The following is a 17,130-nucleotide window of genomic DNA, read 5'->3' as shown; positions in this document are numbered from 1 at the left end:
TTAGTCCCCTCCTCCCAGGTCGAGCCAAGTGACCCTGCATAAGCCCCAGGTTTCAAACAGCCAACTCATGCAATGAGCCCAGGACCTGGTCCCACTGCCTGGATGCCTCCCAAACAGATCAAGCCAATCAACTGCCTCACCCATTCAGAGGGCCTGATCCAGTTGGGGGCCCCTCAACCATGTGCTTGCTTCGGCAGCACATATACTAAAATTGGAAGGATACAGAGATTAGCATGGCCCCTGCGCAAGGATGACACGCAAATTCATGAAGGGTATGATTCTTTTTAAGAACACTCAGAATAGTATGGGACATACAGTAAAAGACCTTTCAAAATTTGTTTCTTTCATGTTTCTTTTTTCTCTCTCTTCCTTGGCCCTTTAATTAGCTCCATAACACATGGTTTACCAGTAAAACACAGCAACCTCCACAACCTCCACAACCTCCACTTGCTTTTGCACCTATTACATACCCTCTTCCAAAACTCTATAACATACTTTCTTCCAAAAACCCCAGTGGATTTCAGATAAGTTCTGGACATTACCCATGACAGCATTCCTACTTGACTTTCTTTCTGCCATGTCCAGACTTCTCTTTACAACTGTGACATTACAGTAAGTGATAAACCATGGTGATTTTGTATTTGAAAAGAAGTCCAATCCAAGTGTCTAGCATAATATGTATATTATATAATTGGGCACATTTTATGGTGATGGCAATTCAGTAAGCCCATATGAACTTATCATTAGAGAAACACAAGATTGGAAAATATGGCAGGCCACCATCTTATTAACAAAATAGTTGATGCCCTCTAACCTCATTTTCACTGTGAACACATTTTATAAAACAAGTCAGCTTGCCCAACATAGTCTTGTGGTGATATTTTATTTGTTTTGAAATGTGATATTTTATTTGTATGTTAATAAATAAAGTTTGCCTGGAGATCAGAGATCATAGCAAGCCATAAACAGAAGTCAGGCAGTTGGTACTTTAATCCCAGTACCAACTGTAGAAAACTGGAGGTCTGTATAGACAGGCAGTGATGAGGAAGTGATGTGACTAGGCTTAGAGCCAAAGAGAAGGCAGAACAGGAAGGCAATAAAAGTGCAGGTTAGACAGGAAAAAAAAAAAAAAAAACCTCTCTCTTGGGAAGCTATGGTGAGGTGGTAAGCTAAGGTTAGTTGTGGCTATTTACTATTTCTCTGATCTCTTTGGCTATTACCCCTGTATTTGGCTCTGTGTTTCTTATTTAATAAGACTATTTAGAAATTCGTCTACACAGTCTTAGTATATGCATTTGTTAATCTCGTAGGCTTGTCAGGGGCTGAGAACTTAGAAACACTCAAGACTTTGGGTCCCGGCTAAAAAGATTGACAGCTGATGTGTGTAGATGAATTTCTAAATCGTCTTATTAAATAAAAAACACGGAACCAAATATAGGGGTGAAAATCTTAGAGAGATCAGAGATATAGGGAAAGCCATCAGCCAACCTTACTTCACCAACTCTGCAGCTTCCAAATGTGAGCTACTTCCTGTCTTACCTAAGCCTTTATTGCCTTGCTGTTCTGCCTTCTCATTGGCTCTCTTAGCCCAGCTACCTCACTTCCTTGTCACTGTCTGTCTGTACAGACCTCCAGGTCTCTATAGTTGGTACTGGGATTAAAGGCATGTGTCACCATGCTTGGCTCTGTTCCCTAGTATGGCCTTGAACACAGAGACCCTGCCTGATAAGTGATCAGATTAAGGGCGTGTGCTGCCTGGCTTCTTGTTTACTTAAAATGGTTGGCCTTTCCCCCTGATCTCCAGGCATGCTTTATTAAAGCACAAAAATATATCACCATAAGTGTGTGTGTGTGTGTGTGTGTGTGTGTGTGTGTGTGTGTGCATATTTATGACATGTGAGAGGTATAACACAGCCTCAGAACAAATCCAACACATTTCTGTGTAAGTTCAAGTTACCTGCCTCACAGAGCTGTGGGATCTGCTTGACCAACTGGATACTTGTCCAAAAGTAATGATCTCAGAGACTGGATCTGACTAAAAGGCAGCCACACCACAGTCTAATTTAAAAAATAATCTATGCTGTATAATAATAATTTAAAAACAGATTATTTGGGCCAATCAGACTTCCTTTTAAATTTGAACCATTAATGCTAGAATCCATCAGTGCTAGGAGGTAAAGTGGAAGCTGCTGTGAAGGAGAGGTTGGATCATGGCAAGCTGCGCTAATTGCACATTAATTGCCATAAGTGTTTGATTGATGAAAGGACTCACAGGACTCAGAGTTTATTACTAGCAAAGAATATAGTTCAGCAACAGCAAGGGCAGAAGCTCCAGGAAGCTCAGATGGCTGGATTATCCCCTATCTACTTGGGTTGCACAAGAAACTATCTTTAGTTCTTGGGCTATCACTGTTGTGCTTGTAAAGCACTTCAGACCAGGAAACTCGAAGTCAACTCCTAATGGAGGCCTCTGAGAAGGAGCTATCTGATCACCTTACCACCGAAATACTCCTGACTCAAGCCATAAATCGAATTATTATTCTTGAACAATGCTGACAGGCTGGCTCTTCCAGATTATGGATGCATGGTCACATAACATTATATATTTTAGTTAAAACATTCCATACTGTTGGTCAAGGATCAGTAGCTCTGGAGAGAGATGATAAATCAGATCATCTGAGGTTAAACCTTACCATGCCCAGATATAAACTATACTTGAACAGAAACTCTGGGTGATCTAGAAACCTGCTAAGTGGAAAGAGGTACAGATATTGAAACTAAGGTCTAAGAGGAATAATTTAAAACACTGGGACTGGGGAAGACACCATGTTTAGGGCTTTATCTTTAGTAATTAGTTGGATCTAATTTCAATTTACTTAATTAAAACACAAGGAACCCAGGAATGTTAGCACATAGCTATAATATCAGCACTAGAGATGAAGACAAAGACGGTTGCTACAGGTTAAAGCTTGTCTGGTCTTCATATTGAAAATTCCCCCCCCCTTTTTTTAAATTCAAATCTGTTGAGCAGATTTGTTGAGCAATTTCCTGTTGTTAGAATGTGCATGAATGTAGGGTTATCCCTTGGAATATGGGCCATCTACCAGGATCTGTATCCCTGAAGTGAAATGATGTACCCTGCCCTAGTAGCAATTATCAATAGCTCCTTAGCTTGAATTGGGACTTTGGGAGCCCCTTCCTATCTGGGATGGAATTTTAGTTGGCTGGATCTTGTTCATTTCTTGTAGTCATAGCTGCTGTGAGTGGTGAGGGGTGTAAAAGGATTTGGAGGGGAGGGAGTAAAGGTGGATGATTTCATCAAAACATTATATATGTGCATGGCATTTTCAAATAAAACTTATAATATTTGTATATAAAAACTTTTTTTGAAAAATGGAAGAGGGGCTGAAGAGATGATTCAGTGGTTAATAATAGCAACTTTTTTTGCAGTAGACCCCGGCTTAGTTCCCAGAACCCGCATGAAGTGGCTCACAATTGCCTGTGACTCAAATTCTAGAAGATCCAAAGACCTCTTCTGCTCTCCCAGGTACTGCAGGCGCTTAAACTCATGCAGGCATATACATATATGCATATATAAAAATAAACAAATACATATTTCAAAAAATAAAGTAAAATACAGTAAATGGAGTTACCAACTGCTCCACAAAACATAGAGATCTAGGCATAGATATTTAGGACAATTACATATCTCTATTCTCAGATTGTTTTTATAATGCTTATTTTTAATATTAATGTTTTTGTACAAGTTCTTGTGTATTCCTGGATGGCTCAAATTAGCTTTGTATTCAAGGATGACTTTGAATTTCTGATTCTCATACCTACTGACTATCTTCTCAAATGCATGTGCCACCCTTCCTGCTTTTATGAGATGTTGGAGGTGAAACATACACGCTAGGCAAGTACGTTATCAAATAAGCTATACCTCAACTTTAAGTATTACTTTTTAAGATTTTATTTTTATTTTTAATTATATGTATATGTGTGTGAGTATGGATTCAAAAACAACAACAAAAGGCATCCTTGGAATTGGAGTTATATGTAGTTGTGAGCCACCCTACATGAGTAATTGGGTCTTCTGCAAGAGCAACATGTATTCTTGACTTCTGAGCAATCTCTCCAGCCCCTCTAAATATTATTTTAACTGTTAAATCATAACAGTAGGTAGACATTTACAAAATCAATAGGACAAGATATTCTGAAAAGGAGTAATGGGAGCCAAATCCTTCACATTCCTTTAGTTTTGAAAAACCTATTAGAAATAAAAGACAGACTTCAAAACTATAGCTTACTGTAGTAGACAGAAGCAGGGAGGGGAGAACACAAGTATCTCTCAACAGTAGTTTTAAGAGAAAATCCTAAAATGCTGGACTGTGTTTGCCTGTGTCCTTTATCAATCTCAACAGTCAAGCAAATTAACATTTCTTACTTGATAAACTCTAGTTGTAAACAGGGGAAGTATGTGTACTGTTGCAAAATATTTTCACTTTTACTTTTCAGGTAGTTTTTCACTTAAGCAAGAAAATCAATTAAGGTTTCTCTGGAAAGAAAAAAAATATATAATTAATATGACAGAAAACATTTGTGATCCATTTAAATGTCAGTGGAAGGATGTTTCCCCACACTGGAGTTCCTTTATTCTTCTTTTCTGCAGTAACTTTCCCCTCCTACCCTCAAGATCCCTCAAATACATCCACTTTTAATAATCTTCCCTGGTAGAAGGGCAAAGACCATATAACCTTGTCCAGGGTAATTTACACTCTAAACCAAACTCTAAGTAATGAGATTGGCACACGCTCCTGTGGCACCTAGGGCTCTTTGAGTTTTGAGAGAGATGGTATCTGCTCACAGAGATCAGCCTGTTCCTCTGCACTTTTGTATTACATAGGAAGCCAGTTGTGAAATGCACTCATTGAACTCAGGAATTAATCAGCTTCCTCTCGCATTAGTCTCCCATTTGTCTCATGCTTCCAAGACTCCTGATGGCACAATTAGGGAGCTGAACTCTGTAATAAAAGTGTCGACTACAGTCACTTCTCTCAAGTAAGAGGTACAGATCACTAGGGGAAAGTTAGGAGAGTCCTGCAGAGAATGTCTGGCAGGCCCTCCTAAGAGTCACTTTTCATGGACCATTGTGAGGAGCACTAATTGGCTTTCCTGGTGTGTGCTGCCTTGGACTGTAAAAGAACATAACATGGTATGTAAAAAATGTATTTTTTCCAAATGAATGTAAATGTCAAAAAAAAAAAATCCACAAAAGCAAGTGGTTAAGAGCAGAGCCCTAATGCTAAATCCCATTTGTCTTATATTTGTAATAAAAAAGGATACAGAATGCTGAGTGGTAAATAGATAGAATCCAAGATATATTTCTTCATGTCTGCAGTTCATAACTTTTAAAGGAATGTTGGCATATTGTATTTAACATTTAAATTTAATTTAAATATTAAATAAGATCTATAATATGGCAAAAACTGTGAAGACAAATGGCTAAATGCAACCAATAATGTCCATGCTGCAGTGTAGCATGAATCTTCAAAGTTCTTATTAATAAAATCAAACCTGAGGCGAGTTATTGGGGTCAATGCTGGTAGATCAGAGAGACAGAACAAGCCACAGCAATCTCACCTTGCCAATTCCTCAGCTGTCCTGTTTCCTCAGACTGGAAGCTTCTGTGTCCTCATCCCAATGGCTCTCAGCTGAACTGCTGCTTAAAAGCCTGAATGCTTAACCAGCCAAATGCTTAACCAGCCAATTGCTTCTAGTTTCTGGTCCTCACACCTTATATACCCTTTCTGCTTTCTACCATCACTCCCTAGGATTAAAGGCTCACTTTCTGGGATTAAAGGCGAAAGTCACCATGCCTAGATGTTTCCAATGTGGCCTTGAACTCACAGAGATCCCAGATGGATGTCTGCCTCTGGAATGCTAGGATTAAAGGCGTGTGCTATCACTGCCTAACTAGTGACTTTTCTGTTCTCTGACCCCAGACAAGTTTATTAAGGTACACAATATTTTTGGGAACACAATACTACGACACTGCAGTCTGAAATGTGATGCTACTTTAAATAGCTCTGTCCTGTTAATTATTAGTTCCTTGCCTTTAAGCAGACTCCCACTAAGTATTAGGGCATGAGAGATGCAGATGAAGTCTTTGTGAATATATGACACAAGCAGGCTGTATTCCAATTTACAGTATTGTTTTCTCTCTAATACCTGGTAAGCCTGATTTGTCTTTCCACATTTGGATCTGTGGTCTTCTAAAACCTCACCAAAGAGCCTGCTAAGCTTCTCAGCTTTCCATAGAATTGCTTATCTAAATTGTCTCTAACTTAATCCATAAATGAACTCCAAAGTCATCCAAGATAGTATCTACCAACAGTCCCATTTCTTAGCAACAATTCTCTGCATCACTCAACTTCCTGCCGGTATGATAAATTGCCTGAAAAAATCAAACTGTAAGAAGGAACCATGGCTACTTGTTGTTGATCCCATGGCCACTTGTTTTTGTTTCTTGGGCTTGTGGTGATTCCTGTCATGACAGGGGCATGTGGTGGAGAGAGCTCCTCACAGCTCATGGTGACTGAGAGTAAGACAGTTAAACAGAGTTCAGCATTTCATTAGAATTAGCTCTTAGAGCTTCCACAAGTTCTTAGTAGTGGTGTGGGCATGTGACTAAGCCTTTAACATGTGGCCTTTTTGTAATAATTAAGGTTCAATCAATAAAATTAGCTAACTCTCTAAGAGATTAGAAGAACAGCATATCATCTTGAAAAAAACATGCTCGTTTCTCTGTGTCATTGATTGTGCTAAACAGTGATGTGTCTGATATTGAGTTTGCCTCTCTGCACCATTTTGTTTCCAGTCTTTCAGATCCATCATGTTTATGTCTGGTGTATATGACAATATAGATATGAATGACATAAAAAAATGAACTGCCTACCAATGTTTATAGTACTTTTTCAAGACCTACCTAACACAAATCTCAACACTATCCCAAAAAGTCATATGGTCTTTTCAGCATGTGTGAGTGTGTATGGAATGCATGTGTGTGTTAAGTATATGTGTGTACTATATATACTCCTGTGTGTGTGTATACAGGTTTCTAAAACTTGTACAGAGGCCAGAAGAAGTCACGGGGTATCCTCCTCTACCAGTCTCTTCTTTGTTCCTTCGGAGTTAGAGTCTTTCACTAAGTCCCATTTCATCTAAGTTGATAGTCATTAAGCCTCGTGGAGTCATCTATGCCTGCCCTGCTCAGTACTAGGGTTACAGCCATAGGTGGGATACTTTTCAGCACAAAAGTATAAAGAAAAAAAAAAAACTTCTGTTAATGAACATCACTAAGTGGATAAAATATACATATTTAAGCAGATGTGATGTTCATTTGAACCAAAACTATTAGCATTCTGCCTGAACAGTCTCAACAAGCAAGCTTTTTGAGATCTCTCGGTTATTAACTGATATACAACAAAACCCTTCGTTATTAGCTCTCCTCAACTCTGAAGTTAGACACTTTATATTGTGATTTATAATTTTAAATGGGCTGAGCAATCACACCTCCCCAGGAGAGTTAAAATCAAATCCATCACAGACAATTAAGATAAACAATCAATGCTTTGGAGAAAAATTCAGTTCCTCGAAGTAGGCCAAAACAGCTTAGGGACAAAGAGTCAAATTGAACTTGTTCACTTCTACTTCTCACTAGGTGGACAAACCAACCTAAATTACCATTGTCACAAAGTATTTTATCATAAAAACACAGAGAATAAGCAATCTGTGAAAACGATTGCTGGGGAAGTCCTGGACTACCTTTTAATCAAAAGCTTTGAAAATAAAGTCTGGGTTGTACGTGTTAGCTCCTTGTGATGTCAAAGTGAAACTACTGTTCCCTAAAGACAACCACTCACTCTCCTGCATGGAAAGAAAATAGAGAAAAGTTCCATTTGTCAAGGCATTATTTGTAAAGGTGGAGGTGATGTTCAAACTGAGATCTTAATGGCATTTCTAACAGGCTCAGAGCAAATGCTCATGAGATTAAGAGAAATTGTCAGAAATAGTTCTTTGACTCAGAATAGTTCTCACTGTTATTCCAGACCTCTTATTGAGTCTCTCTCTCTCTCTCTCTCTCTCTCTCTCTCTCTCTCTCTCTCTCTCTCTCTCTCTCACACACACACACACACACACACACACACACACACACACACACACGGGCGGGGGAGAGAGATTCATTCCCAAAACATAGGTCAATTTCCTTTTATCATTCCCCCTTGAATCTACATTTTGGTCTGTATTTAGGACACAGCAACCTCTGTACTTTAATGACTATATATGAACCAAACATTTGGCACTCTGAGAATGGAAAGCCTTGTGGGCAAACTATACTTCCTTGGTTCATGCACAAGGTATTTGAAAGCAAGGACTCCTCTTCTAATTTTTGAATTCCAACATTACCCAGTAGACTATTTCTGACAATATGAAAGTCTTTACCTAAACCTATAGTAATAGCCTTCTACTTATTCTTATTTTTATTTGTAGTCATTGCACTTTTAGTTTTCAGACAACATAATGGGTTTTATGACATTTTATGTATATATAAGGTTATACTTTGTTCCTATATGCCTCTCATTACCAACCTTACCCTCCTTCTCTATTGCACTTTTCTTTAGTTCTCCTTCAGCTTGCAAGTCATCCACATAGTTAAGACTAAATTCCCTATATATGAGAAACCATTCAATAGTCCTCTCCCTTTCTACACCCATTACCTTCTTCTGCTTCTCATTGTCATCTGCTTAGACCATTTCCATTCCCCCAATTTCTCTTCTGTTTTCATGCCTTATGTTATATGTGTTTTAAACCTATGCTTACTCACCCTATTCTTATTTAACCTTGAATTCACCAGTTGACTATAATGTGCTAGACCCTAAACACAATCCAATCCTATATCTAATCTCAGGTATTAGAGCGTTGAGGTTATAACTTGAAGAATAACTGTACAAAAATACATTTCACCATGCTCTGGTGCACACACCTTTAATCTCAGCACTTGGAAGGCAGAGCCAGGCAGATCTTTATAAGTTCGAGGCCAGCCTGGTCTACAGAGCGAGATTCAGGAAAGGTGCAAAGCTACACAGAGAAACCCTGTCTAAAAAAAAAAAAAATACATTTCTCTAGCTCACAGCTGAAAGTTCCCCATTGGCCATCATTCCAATTAGAACTATGAAGAGATCATTTTGGCTATATGAAAACATGAGGATGACAGAATGATATTATCCATATGATAAAGGCAGAGAACATTCATGTAGAAAATCAATGAACAAGAGGAACTTTGAGACCCAGCTTACTCTTTTGCAAAGCTCACTCTTGAAGGAAATAACTGACTTCTCTCAGAATTATGTTAACTTTTCCAATGGTGGAATTAACAATAATTTAATTGTCTTCTAATTAGTTCTCCCTCAAAAAGTCTTTCAGCATTGCTACACATTGAACCACCCACAACTTCAGCACTTTAGCCATTGAAAGTACACTGACACCATACCCAATCCATAGTAGCTCATTGACTCAGACAAAAGTTTCCTTCTATAATAGAAAAAAGATTGGAGAAGATAATTCCAGAACATTAAATTTAGACCTCAGTAAGGCTTACCAATTAAAATGAAGAAGCCTAAGAGTTTGAAAGAATTCAGGTCAGTGGATAAAGCAGTCACACGAGCATGAGAATTGCATTCAAGATCTTACTCAGAGCTCACAGACATGGTAGCTCATGCCTGAAGGTAATCACAGTGCCTCTGGTTCACAGTGGGAAGCAGATACAGGAGAATCCTTGGAGGCTCTCAAGCCATCCAGCCTGGAATAAACACCAAAAAGGAGAACTGTCTCAAATAAGCAGGAAGGCAAGACTAACATTCAAGGTTGTCCTCTGACTTCTACAAGGGTGACATCCACATTCACAGTCCCATATATAAACACACAGGAGGGAGAGAGGAAAAGAGAAAAGGAGTACACAAACCCTTTCTCAGACAACTGTAAAGATCTTAACATCATTGGAGTATAAAGGGAAAGGAGGAAGTGGAAATGGCATACTATCCTTGAGGTCTCAATGTGGGATGTTGGAAGCAGGATGAGCACATGAGTTCAAGGGCAACTTGAATAACTATTTTAGTCTCTGTTACTTCTCTGTTGCTGTAATAAAGTGCCACGACCAAAGCAACAAATAGAAGAAAGACTTTGTTTGGGCTTATGGTTCCAGAAGGTTGAGAAGCTGTTTATAGCAGAGAGGCATAGAAGCAAGCAGCCAGTATGGCAAGGGGGACAGTAATTAAGAACTCACATCCTGAGTTGCAAGTATGAAGCACAGAGAGCAAACTGTAAGTAGGCAAAACTTAAACTCTCAAAACCTGTCCCCAGTTACATATTTCCTCCAGCAAAAACACATGTCCCCCACATCCCAAAACCGTGCCATCAACTGGAGATGGCCTGTGTAAGTACTCAAGACTATGGAGGTCACTCCTCATCCAAAACAGAGAGGCTAAGTCTCTAAAGAACAAAACATAGTGCTGGTGGACTTGTTACAATTTAACTGTGAAATCAACAGATGAACAGGTGAGGTAAATTTGGATCAGGACCTTCTTTTGTGCAACATTGGGCTAAGACAAGTAATTTGCCCAGGTACACACCCACAGCAACTTCTAGAAGTGGCATTAACCCACTGTTCTCTAACTCCTCTACTATCCATATCTGTGCATGGCAAAATAACACACTGGAGAAAATGCAGATTTATATTCCTGGATTCAAATTATACCAACATGCCAAGCCCAGACTGACCGTTGGACAGTCCTTGGTTTTGGGTAGTGTGGATTGAGAAATAAAAGATATGAAAAACAGAGACATATATGTTAAAAAAAAAAAAAGACAGAGACACAGAATAGCATTGGGAGGGCTCTGAGTCAATACCACAGTTGCCTTGGGTTTATTCCTCCTGGGCTTTATACATACCAGCAAGTGAAGAGACAAAAGACTTCCCTCTCTCAAGGACACCATGGTTCAAAAGCCATGCCTTAAGGCAAATCATCCTATTATTATACCTTGAAGTATAAGACACCTGGTAACCAGACCTTAGCCAGAATATCCTCTTATGCAGTCTTGTGGGGGCAAAACAGGCTCAGACTCTCTGACCTTGAGTCAAAATGAAATAAGTCTGCACTATGGAGTCTCTGTGGACCCCCACAACAACACTATAAACCATCCCAATTTATTAATTTATTGTCAAGAAGAAAGAAAAGATAAAAATAACTACTAAAAACAATAAATATGATATATGTATAGCAGAACACTGGGCCCTTTGGAGAATAGTCACTCAGTGTGTGATGCTATTTAGAGAAATTTATCCAAGCTTTTCCTGGTAGTACATGAATTTACTATCATGAAACTAGCTCTAGGTCAACCCAAGTTGACTGAGTCTTACTGCCATGGTCCCCATAGCTGTGCAATATTTTATTTGCTATTAAACACATGACATTGATAGGACATTTCTATAACACAAAGCATTTGAGTTTTAGCCAGACAGTGGCTAGAGCCTGTTCTTTTAGTCTGTGGGTCAGTGAGGAAAGATGAACTAGTACCTTCAGTTTGAATCACAAATAACTCAACAACATGCTAGATGAGGACTGTTTATTGGGTTGATGGACATCTGTGTATCAGGGATCTAGGTTGTACTACAATAGCTGCTCATATTAATATTGTGAAAGAGAAAATGTTTGACAAAGACCAAGTGGCAGTAAGCAAGGAACTGTAACCACTTGTTTAATTGCAAAATCAAAGCTTTCCAAATACTGGATTATGTGACATGTTAATAGATGCAGATGGAAGCTCCTTCTCTGCCAATGATATACAACAGAAACAGAGTGAGAATTATTGATGGTCAATTATAAAGGGCTATACTTCATTGAACCATGGTCTCCTATTCCTTGTTCTCCCTGTAGCTTGAGTTTTTCTGCCTTGCCCACAGTCAGGACAAATCTCTGTCACCCGCCAGTCCCACAGCCGCTCAGACCCAACCAAATAAACACAGAGACTTATATTGCTTACAAACTGTATGGCCGTGGCAGGCTTCTTGTTAACTATTCTTATATCTTTTTTTTTTTTTTTTTTTTTTTTTTTTTTTTTTTTTTTTTTTGGTTTTTCGAGACAGGGTTTCTCTGTGTAGCTTTGCGCCTTTCCTGGAACTCGTAGCCCAGCTGGCCTCGAACTCACAAAGATCCGCCTGCCTCTGCCTCCGAGTGCTGGGATTAAAGGCGTGCGCCACCACGCCCCTATTCTTATTCTTAAGTAACGCATTTCTACAAATCTATACCTCGCACGTGCTGGTAGCTTATCGCGTCTTCACACGCTGCTGTCATGGCGGCGCTGCAGCCAGTCCTTCTGCCTCTATCTTTTATTTCTCTCTGTTAGTCCGCTATCTTCTGCCTAGCCCAGCCGATCAGGTTTTATTTTGACCAATCAGAGCAACTTACATACACCATCCCCCAGCACACCAAGTGCAGCCATCTCAAACCCTCACTCAGCCATGTCCTAATCATCCTCTATACGACCTGCGGTAACGCCACAAGAACCCAAGAACTCCCACAGACATACATTAACATCCCACAGCATCTCCCTCTCTTTTCTTGATCCAGCTAGGATCTCCCGCTCTCTTTCCCTCAACCGTTGCCCTTTATTGCTCCCACTCATGTCCAGGCTGTTCATGTAGATCTCATCCATTTCTCCGTGTCTTTCTTGGGGTCCCATATAACTTTTTTTTTGTTTGTTTGTTCTTTTTTTGTTTTTGTTTTTTTGGTTTTTTCGAGACAGGGTTTCTCTGTGTAGCTTTGCGCCTTTCCTGGAACTCACTTGGTAGCCCAGGCTGGCCTCCGAACTCACAGAGGAGGGTTTATATGAGTGAGAATTGTTGAAGCCAAGGTTGGATAAAGCACAGGGACAAATAACCAAATGAATGGAAGCACATGAACTATGAACCAAAGGCTGAGGGGCCCCCAACTGGATCAGGCCCTCTGAATAGGTGAGACAGTCATTTGGCTTGATCTGTTTGGGAGGCAGCTGGGTGGTGGTGCCGGGTCCTGGGCTTGTTGCATGAGTTGGCTGTTTGAATCCTGGGACTTATGCAGGGACACTTGGCTCGGTCTGGGAGTGGGGGAATGGACCTGCCTGGACTGAGTCTATCAGGTCGATCCTGGTCCTCGGGGGAGACCTTGATCTGGAGGAGGTGGGAATGGGGGATGGGCTGGGGGGAGGGGGAGGGGGCGGGGGAGGAGAGCAGGGGAATCTGTGGCTATTATGTGGAACTGAATGGCGTTGTAAAATAAAAAAAAAAAGAAGTAAGGTTTTAAAACTCAAAACACTCAATTGCCACTCCTACTTCTTGTGAGAATAAATCTGCCTCCTCGTTGTAGATAAAGGTTTGTTTAGAAGTGTTAGAGTTGTGATAGAATCAGAAAGACCAGAGGCATAAAACACTGTGATAATTAATAGACACATTCATATAATCTATTTTTACTAGGGTTTTAAGGTTCCTTCATGACGGACAGATGATACAAAAGGGAAATCAGATTCTTCTTTTGGGGTGCTTAGGCTCATTCATAGAAAAATTTAAGAATGAAATTGAACAGAATCTCAAGAACAATTTTATTGGAATTTAAAGAAGAAAAATCCTTGGGTCAGGTAAATTGTAAATCTCAGAAGGAAAAAAGAAGGCCAATAAAAAAAGCCATGCCATTTGAGCTGGCATGGAGGTCAGACACATGAGTGACAGGTTGCCACATGGTGGGGAGTGGAGCTTCAGAGAAAGAGTAAGGAAGCGTGAAATTCTAGAGAAGCCTGATCTGTTAGAGAAAGTGTGCTTAGAAGAGAGACAAGTAGAAGAAAAGAATGTGTATTTCTCTGAATAATTTAGAAAAGCAGACAGACTCATGAAGTCTCATGGCTGTGCCCAGGCAAGCTACTGCACTAGGGACAGGGATTCTAGGAAAAGAAGCACAGGATCTTGTTAAAATGCCTAATTATTCTGACAGTCTCTTCAGTGTGGCTCAAATTGAGACTGCCTTCCTAGGAGAAACCTTTTGGTCAGGTCATTGGCCCACCCACCTTGAGAAATTCTATTCTCTGTACCAGTTTTTACTTAAGTCGCCTTTTTGCCACTCTAACATTCTGTTCTCTCTCTAAATAAGAGTGGATTGCCTGTTGTCGTGAGGCTACCAGGGGCCATAAAATTTTCTGTGTTGTGCAATTGTCTTAACTATTATTCAACACTGATTTGTGCATACTAAGACTCCTACCTAAGAGGAAAGTTCCTTATACTGGTAACAGAAGCTAGTCAACAAATAACTCAAAATGTGAATCAGTATCATCAGCTGGACAGGGTCGAGAATCACTGGGCAGTCAAGTCTCTGGGCCTACCTGTGAGAGTAAATAATTGATGTGAGAAGATCCATTCTGACTGTGGGTGGTACTATACCATGGGCTAGGGTCCTACAATTCTGCCTTCAAAAGGGATCTGAGCATCAGCACACATCTGCTTCCAGGCCCTGGGCCTGATGGGACCACTTGTGTCAAGCTGCTGCTGCCATTAGTTCCATACCATGAGAGACTCTGCCCACAAACTATGAGCCAACATAAGCACTCCCCCATTAAGTAGCTTTTTGTCAGGTATTTGGTCATAGCAATGGAAAAAAACCAACATACACCCTCAGCAGGCCATTTTTCTGTTGAATGGAATGTCAGGATGCTAGCTGAACACTAGTTCAGTCTTTTAAAAACTTAAATTATTGCACCAGGTTGAGGAAATGATAGAAATTGTCTTCAGCGGGATTCTTCAATATCATAAATATTTCTCTTGACCACAGGAGGACTTCTGAGGATTCAAAGATGCACAGACAACAATGTGCATACACTCACAGAAACACAAGCAGAGGCAGTTACATCATAACAATGGGAAGACCTCCCAACAACTCTAGAGCAGCCACAGAACTTCCTTCATAAGCATAATCTCAACCCAGCTGAGTGTTAGAGAGCAATAAATGCCCATTGAGAAAAAAAGGTGCTTCTAGCTAAGAGAATAGAATCTCTATCTTGAGTAGAGAAATAGCATCTAATTTGGCCGTGTCAATTGTCTGGCTAAAGGGACAATTCACAAGAAGATGAGCTCTTCTTTTTTTTTTTTTTTTTTTTTTTTTTTTTTCGAGACAGGGTTTCTCTGCGTAGCTTTGCGCCTTTCCTGGAGCTCACTTGGTAGCCCAGGCTGGCCTCGAAGTCACAGAGATCCGCCTGGCTCTGCCTCCCGAGTGCTGGGATTAAAGGCGTGCGCCACCACCGCCTGGTGTGCTCTTCTTATGCTAAAGAGAAGGGCAAAATAACCAGTCCTATAAAAATGATACTGCATTTTCCTTCCCAGAATTCCTCTGTCTAGTGTGGTAGCTTCCTGGCCTACAACCGTGGGGCTTCATAAGTTCCTCTGAGGGTCTGAATAATTCAGAAAATCATATTTTTTTTTCCTTTTCTATCTCTTATGTGTGTCTACCCTATACTTTGCACTTCTCTAACAATTTGGGGCCCTGAATCTTCCTCTAAAGCTCCTCTCCCCACCAGTTGGCTACTTGTCAGTCATGGGTCTGACCTCCATGCCAGCTTAAACTGCATGGATTTTTTTCATCTCTCTTCCATTCTTCTCTCGGTAGCTACTGAGATTTATAGCTTGCTTGACTTGGGGATTTTTCTTTTAAATTCTAATAAAATTTTCCTTGAGCTTGCATTTTGTCCAAACCTAGATTCTTTCATAAATGACAGCCCCAAAAGGGGACCTTGATTTCCCCTGTATCACCAAGACTGGAATTTCCCATAATACTTCCTCAGCCTTTGCTTACTGCCATCCTTGTATCTCATCTGTGTTACAAATTCAATCCAGAAATTTCCTCTCTGAAAGTGAGTTAAAGGTCTAAATCCCTCAGGGACTACCTCTGTGTAACAAAGCCATTACTGGTTTATGGATGAAGCCACCAGAGCACTGACTTGGTAGATACTACCCTCTTTTGTGGTTCCATCCTTCATCCTGAAGCTCAGCCAACCCACACTTCCAAAACTTCTCCCTTCAAAGAAATTGCACTTTTATTTTGACAAATCACTTTGATTTGCAGTCTTTGATGTTCTTCAAGGTGAATAAAGGCTAATACCTTGCATTCCTTGTGAACACAAATGGAAGGGTGAGTGGAGCTCTACCTGCAATGGCATCTCAAACACAAGCAGCTAAGAAGGGGTGCGTTTGAGTCTCTTTCCCCATCCTTTTGAAAAGCTAGGTACTCCTGCCAGCCAATGGAGCCTGCTGTGGCTTAGTGTCTCTGTTGTAAACTCAATCATAACCCCCCATTTCTCTTATATTATTATAGCTACATTATTATATTAGTCTCCTTTGTGTTACAAATCTTTCAACTGATTCTCCCCAGTGGATTTGAATCCTAAACTGACATTTGATACTGAGATGTTAGCCTGAACTTTCTCCCCAGGTTACCGGATCAGAAGACAGTCTAGACTCAAAAACTTCAAAGCCATGACCGTCTAAAAGCTTCCCAACCTTAAGTAAAGGAATGTCTTTCAACACAGTTTCTGAAAGATTTGTGCTGCCAAGTTTTCCCTTTCTGAGTAAAAATAACTGTGCAGTAAGCAGTATCCAAACAGCCTGTCTGAATAGGAAGAGAAACCAGTGAAAACTGGAGGCAAGAAGCAAGACTTTCAGAGGAAACCCTAGCAGCCATTCCCTGCAAAAGGGGAAAAGGACTTTCATGGTGAGTCAGTCACACACACACACACACACACACACACACACACACACACACTCAAGAAGATGAAAGGAATAGCCCCTTGGCATATGACATCGAGAGGAATAAAATGCCATTCACAGGAGTCCTGGTGCTTATTAAAGTAAATATTGTCTCTGTTCAGTTTTAAAATGAAAACTTATCAAGAGTTTGAATTTTTAATTTAATTTAATGACATAGTATTTATATTCATATACCATACAATACCTTTATGATAAACTATTTGACCAATTTTGAGTCAAGTTCCCAACTA

The 17,130-nt window shown here is 40.1% G+C and overlaps 1 non-coding gene and 1 pseudogene across 1 annotated transcript; one reads left to right on the top strand and one right to left on the bottom strand.

Moving 5' to 3' along the window:
• The window catches only part of LOC114694469, an 83,638-nt pseudogene extending 71,225 nt beyond the window's left edge, over positions 1 to 12,413 (bottom strand).
• LOC114694477 lies at positions 182 to 285 on the top strand. The gene has a single exon (XR_003734712.1). It is a non-coding gene; the product is annotated as a U6 spliceosomal RNA (small nuclear RNA).
• Positions 12,414 to 17,130: the final 4,717 nt, after the last annotated feature.

Source organism: Peromyscus leucopus, chromosome 3 (genome assembly GCF_004664715.2).
Source record: "Peromyscus leucopus breed LL Stock chromosome 3, UCI_PerLeu_2.1, whole genome shotgun sequence".
NCBI lineage: Eukaryota > Metazoa > Chordata > Mammalia > Rodentia > Cricetidae > Peromyscus > Peromyscus leucopus.
The sequence above is the reverse complement of the archived record's forward strand: the minus strand, read 5'-3'. Positions and strand labels throughout refer to the sequence as shown.